We start from the raw sequence: 8081 nt of genomic DNA on the forward strand, positions 1-8081 counted from the left end.
CTGTTCCGAACGCTGGAGCCGACAGCTCGTGACGCCATAGCCCCGCCCCCTCATGATGTCACACCTTGCCCCCTCAATGCCAGTCTATGGGAGGGGGCGTGACGGATGTCACGCCCCCTCCCATAGACTTGCATTGAGGGGGCGGGACGTGACGTCATGAGGGGTGGGGCTATAACGTCACAAGCTCCAGTCTGTTCCAAACGCTGAGCAGCGGAGTACCCCTTTAAGGGAGTGCAATAATATGAAGGGGGCAAATACTTTTTTACGAAGTTTAGCAGTTCTGAAGGATATTGGTAACTAGTGAATATAGTGATGTGAGTTGTTCCGGCTACAACATGGCAGATTCCACATTAGGAGGAGATGTTGCAACCACAGACAACCATTATGTAGCTTACGGCTTGTTCATATTGGGGGAGAAAACTTGCCCAGTTGCCCATAGCAACCAATCAGATGGCTTCTTTCATTTTGCAGAGGCCTTGTCAAAAATGTATGACTGGATCTGATTGGTTGCTATGGGCAACTAGGCAACTTTCCCTCTGGGAAGGTTTTGATAAATCTCCCCCTTTGCCGTCAGAGTTTTGTCGGTGGGTCCGTAGTAATGATGGGAGCTTAGCGGAGACAAAATAAAGTGCATGTTCTATTTCAAGTCAATGGGATCTGTTGGGACCTGGTGGATTCACTTGTGCCTGACTCGTTTTCGGGCATTTTGTTGGGAAAAAGAAAAAAGGGTCGACCACCGGATCCAGAATGGGATGGAGCACAACAGCAATGTGAACCGAGCCTTAAAGGGGTACTCCGGTGGAAAACAAATGTTTTTAAATCAACTGGTGCCAGAAAGTTGTGCAGATTTGTAAATTACTTCTATTTAAAAATCTTAATCCTTCCAGTACTTATCAGCTGCTGTATACTCCAGAGGAAGCTGTGTGGGTCTTTCCAGTCTTACCACAGTGCTCTCTGCTGCCACCTCTGTCCGTGTCAGGAACTGTCCAGAGTAGGAGCAAATCCCCATAGCAAACCTCTCCTGCTCTGGACAGTTCCTGACATGGACAGAGGTGGCAGCAGAGAGCATTGTGATCAGACTGAAAAGAACTACACAACTTCCTGTGGAGCATACAGCTGCTGATAAGTACTGGAAGGATTAAGAATTTTAAATTAAAGTAATTTACAAATCTGTAGAACTTTTTGGACCCGTTGATTTTTCCCCTTTAAAGGGGTACTCCCGTGGAAACCTTTTTTTTTTTTTTAAATCAACTGGTGCCAGACAGTTAAACAGATTTAGTAAATTACTTCTATTAAAAAATCTTAATCCTTCCAGTACTTTTTAGGGGCTATATACTACAGAGGAAATGCTTTACTTTTTAGATTTTTTCTGATGTCATGACCACAGTGCTCTCTGCTGACCTCTGCTGTCCATTTTAGGAACTGTCCTGAGCAGCATATGTTTGCTATGGGGATTTTCTCCTGCTCTGGACAGTTCCTAAAATGGACAGCAGAGGTCAGCACAGAGCACTGTGGTTATGACATCAGAAAAAATCTAAAAAGTAAAGCATTTCCTCTGTAGTATATAGCCCCTAAAAAGTACTGGAAGGATTAAGATTTTTTAATAGAAGTCATTTACAAATCTGTTTAACTTTCTGGCACCAGTTGATTTAAAAAAAAAAAAAGTTTTCCACAGGAGTACCGCTTTAAGGAGACTGTTCTTTGGTCAGCTGCTCACCCATACCTACCGTATTTTTCACCGTATAAGACGCACTTTTTCTTCCCCAAAACTGGGGGGAAAAGTCGGTGCGTCTTATACGGCGAATACACCCCTATCGCGGCGGTCCCTGCGGCCATCAACGGCCGGGACCCGCGGCTAATACAGGACATCACCGATCGCAGTGATGCCCTGTATTAACCCTTCAGATGCGGCGATCAATGCTGACCACCGCGTCTGAAGGGAAAGTGACACTAACCCGGCTGTTCAGTCGGGCTGTTCGGGACCGCCGCGATTTCACCGCGGCGGTCCCGAACAGCCCGACTGAATAGCCGGGTTAGTGCTTACAGGACACCGGGAGGGACCTTACCTGCCTCCTCTGTGTCTTCTCCGTTCAGGGACCCCCTGTATGGCCGGCGCTCTCCTTCCTCATCATCACGTCGTCGCGTACGTGCGTCGGCGTGCGTAACGACGTGATGGCGGCGACGGAGAGCAAGGATACCCGGCCGGCAGCAGAGACGTTCCGGAGCGACGGGGACACGGCGACAGCGATGGAGCGACATCCAGGGCAGCGGTGACGGGTCCGGAGCGGCGGGGACATGTGAGTATTACCTCCTATGCAGTGGTCTTCAATCTGCGGACCTCCAGATGTTGCAAAACTACAACTCCCAGCATGCCCGGACAGCCAACGGCTGTCCGGGCATGCTGGGAGTTGTAGTTTTGCAACATCTGGAGGTCCGCAGGTTGAAGACCACTATTGGGTTCAAAATCTTTATTTTTTTAGATTTTGCACCTATAAATTGGGTGCGTCCTATAGGACGAAAAATACGGTAAGTGTATTATGCCGACTCACTTCCCTTCCCAATATTGTGTTATTTCCATAGTCATACCTGTATGTCACAGCAGAAGAGGAAGGCCCGTACCACGCTGCGGTCGGAACATTCACAGAACGGTCCACATTGCTGAGAACTAATCACTTCTATCACTTCCTCTTAGGATTCCTATTTATTTCAACATCAACCTAGGACAAAACCGCTTTGTTGTTGCAGTTCTTCTTTCTATCCTTATAGCAGTCACGGCAGAACAATAAGGCTTAGGCTGTTATAAAGATACACAGAGAGAAAATTATCGGCACAGAATTCTTCCATTTATATAAAAAACAGACAAAATAAAATAAAATAGTGTTCGAATGATATTCAGATGGCGCATATGAAATAAGCCTCCGCCCATGCCAATCAGCACAGCGCTCGTGACAATGGCGCCCGTCAGGGCTGAGATATACTGTGTTAGGAAGTTCTCAAATAGGCACTGTCAGATTCAAAAACATTCATCTTGGCAAAACATTAAAGGGGTACTCCACCCCTAGACATCTTATCCCCTATCCAAAGGATAGGGGATAAGATGTCAGATCGCAGGGGGGCCCCCCGCAATCTCTCCTGCAGCACCCGCTTGTTAGCAGCTGCACGGAGCGAAGATCAGGGGCTGGAGAATCAGGGGCCGGAGTATTGTGACGTCACGGCCCCGCCCCCTCGGGACATCACACACCCGCCCCCTCAATGCAAGTATATAGGAGGGGGCACAGCGGCCGTCACGCCTCCTCCCATAGACTTGCATTAAAGGGGTGGGGAGTGATGTCACACGGGGGCGGGGTCTTGACGTCACGCACGAAACGAAGCTCGCTCCCTGCACAAGATGACTGGGGTGCTGCTGGAGAGATTGCAGGGGTTCCCAGCGGCGGGACCCCCACGATCAGACATCTTATCCCCCATCCTATGGATAGTGGATGAGATGTCTAGGGGCGGAGTACCCCTTTAACCTTTCGAATGTACTTCATATTTTATATCCTTTTTATATGAATCATGACTTATAAAAAAAAGACCACTAAGGGTCCATTCAGCTGAAGCACAGGTTGGGACATAGTCCAGTAAGTGAGGGCGGGGCTATCACTCCTCTGTGCTCACTCCTGTCCTATCAGACTGCAACATAAAAACAGAGAGTGGTGGGGGGGGGGGTTGGTAACAAAGTAGCCGGCAGTGATTCGATGAAGAGACCCAGCACATCACAGCAGACTCATTGAGGAAGATGAGTCATGCAGAGTAAGGACACGCCCCTTCTAAGGCACAGTATGACAAACCAGCAAGAGAAGGAAGGTATTTGTGAAAGAAACATAGGTGCTAGACACATAAACATTATGGGGGAGATTCATTAAAACCTGTGTAAAGGAAAAGTGTTTCAGTGATCGCTTGTTTCATTTTGCAGAGGCCTTGTTAAAAATGAAAGAAGCGATCTGATTGGTTGCTATGGGCAACTGGCCAACTTTTCCTCTGCACAGGTTTTGCTAAATCTCCCCCTATATGTACATGATCAAGATTAGGTACTGAGTCACATATAAGATTTTTTGTGGGACATGACAGGTAAAGGTGATCAGTTGAAAACAGGAAAATTGGCAAGCAAAGGGATCTGAGCCACTCTGACAGCAAGGTCCAAATTGTAATGTTTAGATGACTTGGGTTAAAGTATCTTCACAATGTCTTGTAGGTCAGTGTTTTCCAACCAGGCTGCCTCCAGTTGTTGCAAAACTACAACTCCCAGCATGCCCGGACAGCCAACGGCTGTCCGGGCATACTGGGAGGTGTAGTTTTTAGTGATGAGCAGCAGGGGCCATATTCGAATTAGCAATATTTCGCGAATATATGGATGAATATGTTCGCAAAATTCGCTATGTTTGTTCTTTGTTGTTTTTCATGCGAAAATTTGTAATGAAATTCGCATAGTGCGCATGCACAATTATATCTCACCTAAAAGAAGGGAGGGATCAGTGTCCAGTCTGGAAGTGCAGATATCTGCATAAAACTTGCATGGAAAATTTGCATAAAAATTTGCATGTGAAAAAAGCCCACAAAAAAAACGAATATCCGTCATTATGAATATATAGCACTATATTCTAAATATTCGCGAAGTCGCGAAATGCTGATATTCGCGGTTAAAATTCGCATTTCGAATATTTGCGCTCAACACTACTTGTAATTAGTGTTGAGCATGAATATTCGTAATGTGAATTTTTATCACGAATATCGGCACTTCGCAATTTCGCAAATATTTAGAATATAGTGCTATATATTCATAATGACGAATATTCGTTTTTTGTGGGGGGTTTTTTCACGTGCAAATTTTTATGTGAATTTTCCATGCGAGAAAAAAGAAAGTGAGAAAAAAAGTGAACTAACATAGCGAATATGCGAATTTCGTGAACATAGGACGAATAATACTCAATATATTAGCAAAATATTGCAAATTCGAATATGGCCCCTGCCGTTCATCCCTAGTACCAACTACCTAAATATTGTATGGACTAAGTCCCCCCTTCATGACAGCAGGATCTTTCAGCAGGATAATGTCCCGGCCACACAGCACAAATTGTTTAAAAGTGAGGATTGGAACAAGACAAAGGTGGTGACTTGGCCTCCAAAATCCTCAGATTCAATCTGGTCACTTATCTGTGTTAACAAACAAATCCAATCCATCGAAGCCGCACCTCACAACATACAGGACTGCTGCCATATTGGTGCCAGATACCACAGGACACCTTCACAGGTCTTGTGGAGTCCAGTCCTTGACTGTTTCAAGTTGTTTCGATGGCACAAGACACAATATTAGGGAGGTCCAATGTCGGGATTGGGGTCCCGCAAGACCCAATAAAACACTTGCGGGCGCTAACAATAATGAGGTTGTTGTGGGCGGGAGCAAGCAGTCCCAAAACGTACTGCGGGTCCCCAAAATCCCACGTAGAGGATGAAATGGCTCAAGGGGGTAATAAAATGGCACAGGGTGATGAGATGGCATAAGGGGGTGATGAAAGGGCACAAGGGGGTGATAAAGATGGCACAAGCGGGTGATGAAAGGGTACTAGGGGATGATAAAGATGGCACAAGGAGGTGATGAAATGGCACAAGGGGGTGATGAAAGGGTACTAGGGGGTGATAAAGATGGCACAAGGAGGTGATGAAATGGCACAAGGGGGTGATGAAATGGCACAAGGGGGTGATTAAATGGCACAAGGGGGTGATAAAGATGGCACAAGGGGGTGATAAAGATGGCACAAGGGGGTGATAAAGATGGCACAAGGGGGTGATAAAGATGGCACAAGGAGATAATGAAATGGCACAAGGGGGTGATGAAAGGGTACAAGGGGGTGATGAAATGTCACAAGGAGATGATGAAATGGCACAAGGGGGTGATGAAATGGCACAAGGGGGTGATGAAATGGCACAAGGGGGTGATGAAAGGGTACAAGGGGGTGATAAAGATGGCACAAGGGGGTGATGAAAGGGTACAAGGGGGTGATGAAAGGGTACAAGGGGGTGATGAAATGGCACAAGGAGATGATGAAATGGCACAAGGGGGTGATGAAATGGCACAAGGGGGTGATGAAATGGCACAGGGGGGTGATGAAAGGGTACAAGGGGGTGATAAAGATGGCACAAGGGGGTGATAAAGATGGCACAAGGGGGTGATGAAAGGGTACAAGGGGGTGATGAAATGGCACAAGGGGGTAGTGAAATGCCACGGAGGGTACTATATCGAAAAGCTGTGACAAGATGCTTGTGGGGGCAGGTGGGAGTGTAACATACACCTTGCAGGAGATGGCGGTAATGGTCAGAATTCCAGCAGGATTAAAAACAAACACAGTCCTGGTTGTCCCCTCATGGACATCTATAGACCGTTCTGCATGAATGGAGGAATCATTCAAAAAAAGTCAGAGCGATCTCAACCCTGTGACTGTTCGGCTGTTGCAAAACTACAACTCCCAACATCCAGGATGTCTAGGCTTTCGCTACAGTTTGAGAGCCACAGGTTGGAGACTTGTTGTCCATATCACCCCCTCCTCCATCTTGGATGTTATATACTGTATACAGCCGCTTAGTGAGTCATCTGGTACTTACACCAACACCCCCACTACATGGTGAATAGAAAGAATATTCTCCGTACATAGCACAAAGTTACTCAATGACCTTGTTCCGTTCCAGCTCGGGGTTTCTCCTATAAGTAATCCACCAATGTTCTGCCACCCGTGGGCAGGTGGGTTGTTTTTTTATCTACCCACCTTTGTGGCAGTGACATTGAGAGCTAAGTTTAGAATCCCCCAGCAGGCTTTACACCAGAAATAAATGATTCAATTCACAGCCAAGCGGCAAGGAAAGACTGGATGAGCAATGCTTCGTGCTCTGTAACCATGCAGCATCTGTACCGCCATGGCAACGGGAGGAAAGGAGAGAATATTTAGGGAATACAGCTTTACCTAGTGCAGGCTCTTAGCTGAGAGGAACACAAGACCAGAGCTATCGGGGTGGGGGAGGGCATCACGACTCGCACATCTCGTTGGCCATTTGTTACCGTGTGCAAGGATTGCAATAAAGATTCCTTTTTTTTCTTTTTGCAGGGCACCCTGGTATGACAGTCCTGATGGGGAGTCGCTGCTGCAGGCTGGCTCACAAAATTCCTTTTGGCTTGGTGTATAATAAGGGGGCAACAGCGCCACCTAGTGGTTCATTAGGATATTGCAAAATCTTGGCCTGGGTCAGTGTTTTCTAACCAGGGGACCTTCCGCTGTTGCAAAACTACAACTACCAGCATGGCCATGCTGATAGTTGTAGTTTTGCAACAGCTGGAGGCACACTGGTTGCCAAATTCCTGCCTGGCGTTTATCCACTGAATTATGCCAAAAGTCCTTTAATGCTGTTGTTTGCATACAAAAATAACATTATCATCATCTTTTGCTTATACCCTATGTACCACTGTTGCTAAGCTGCACTGCTGGGGGAGGGCTCTGGACAGAATCAGTCTCCTTCCTCCTCTGGCAGCTGACAGTATAGCTCCTTTCTGCTTTACAATCCTCGCAAGCTGAGAAGGCGGTTTCTTCTTTGCTTCTATTTCTAATGGCTGCCTTGCATTGTGCAGAGGATCACAATGAAAGTGACTGAGCGTGTGTGTCCACCAGCACTCTGCTCAGAAGGTGAAGTGCACATTGCTTTACACTGCGAGCACCACACTGTGTAACATCAGAGGTCGGCTACTGCCAGTGTACTGTCTCTCACTGCCACCTCCTGGTCTATGCCCTGCTCACACCATGCTGCCTCTCCTCCTGCTGGGTTCCTTTTAAAAGAAATCATGGCTTATATAAAAGACCACTAGGGGTCCCCATACCATCCAGAACATAACCCTGTCCGGCTGCAGCATCATCTTTGTCCCAGCAGAAGCACAGGCAGGGACAAAGTCCAATTAGTGGGGGCGGGACTAGCAATCCTCTGTGCTCACTCCTGTCCTGTCTATCAGACTGCAGCATGAAAACAGAGAGGAGGGGGTTACAGAGCAGCCTGCAGTGATT

General features: G+C 47.0%; 1 protein-coding gene across 3 annotated transcripts in view; it reads right to left on the reverse strand.

Moving 5' to 3' along the window:
- DUSP9 (dual specificity phosphatase 9) overlaps positions 1-7116 on the reverse strand; it is a 122430-nt gene extending 115314 nt beyond the window's left edge. The window contains exons 1-2 of one of the 3 annotated variants that reach the window (XM_056537880.1): positions 6996-7063; positions 2587-2794 (exon numbers count right to left, since the gene is read on the reverse strand). The gene's annotated coding sequence lies outside the window, so the exon portion shown is untranslated. Of the gene's footprint in view, positions 1-2586; positions 2795-6800; positions 6846-6995 lie in introns of those variants that run through there. The other 2 variants (XM_056537879.1, XM_056537881.1) reach the window with 2 other exon arrangements.
- Between the last annotated feature and the right edge of the window lie 965 nt (positions 7117-8081).

Source organism: Hyla sarda, chromosome 9 (assembly GCF_029499605.1).
Source record: "Hyla sarda isolate aHylSar1 chromosome 9, aHylSar1.hap1, whole genome shotgun sequence".
NCBI lineage: Eukaryota > Metazoa > Chordata > Amphibia > Anura > Hylidae > Hyla > Hyla sarda.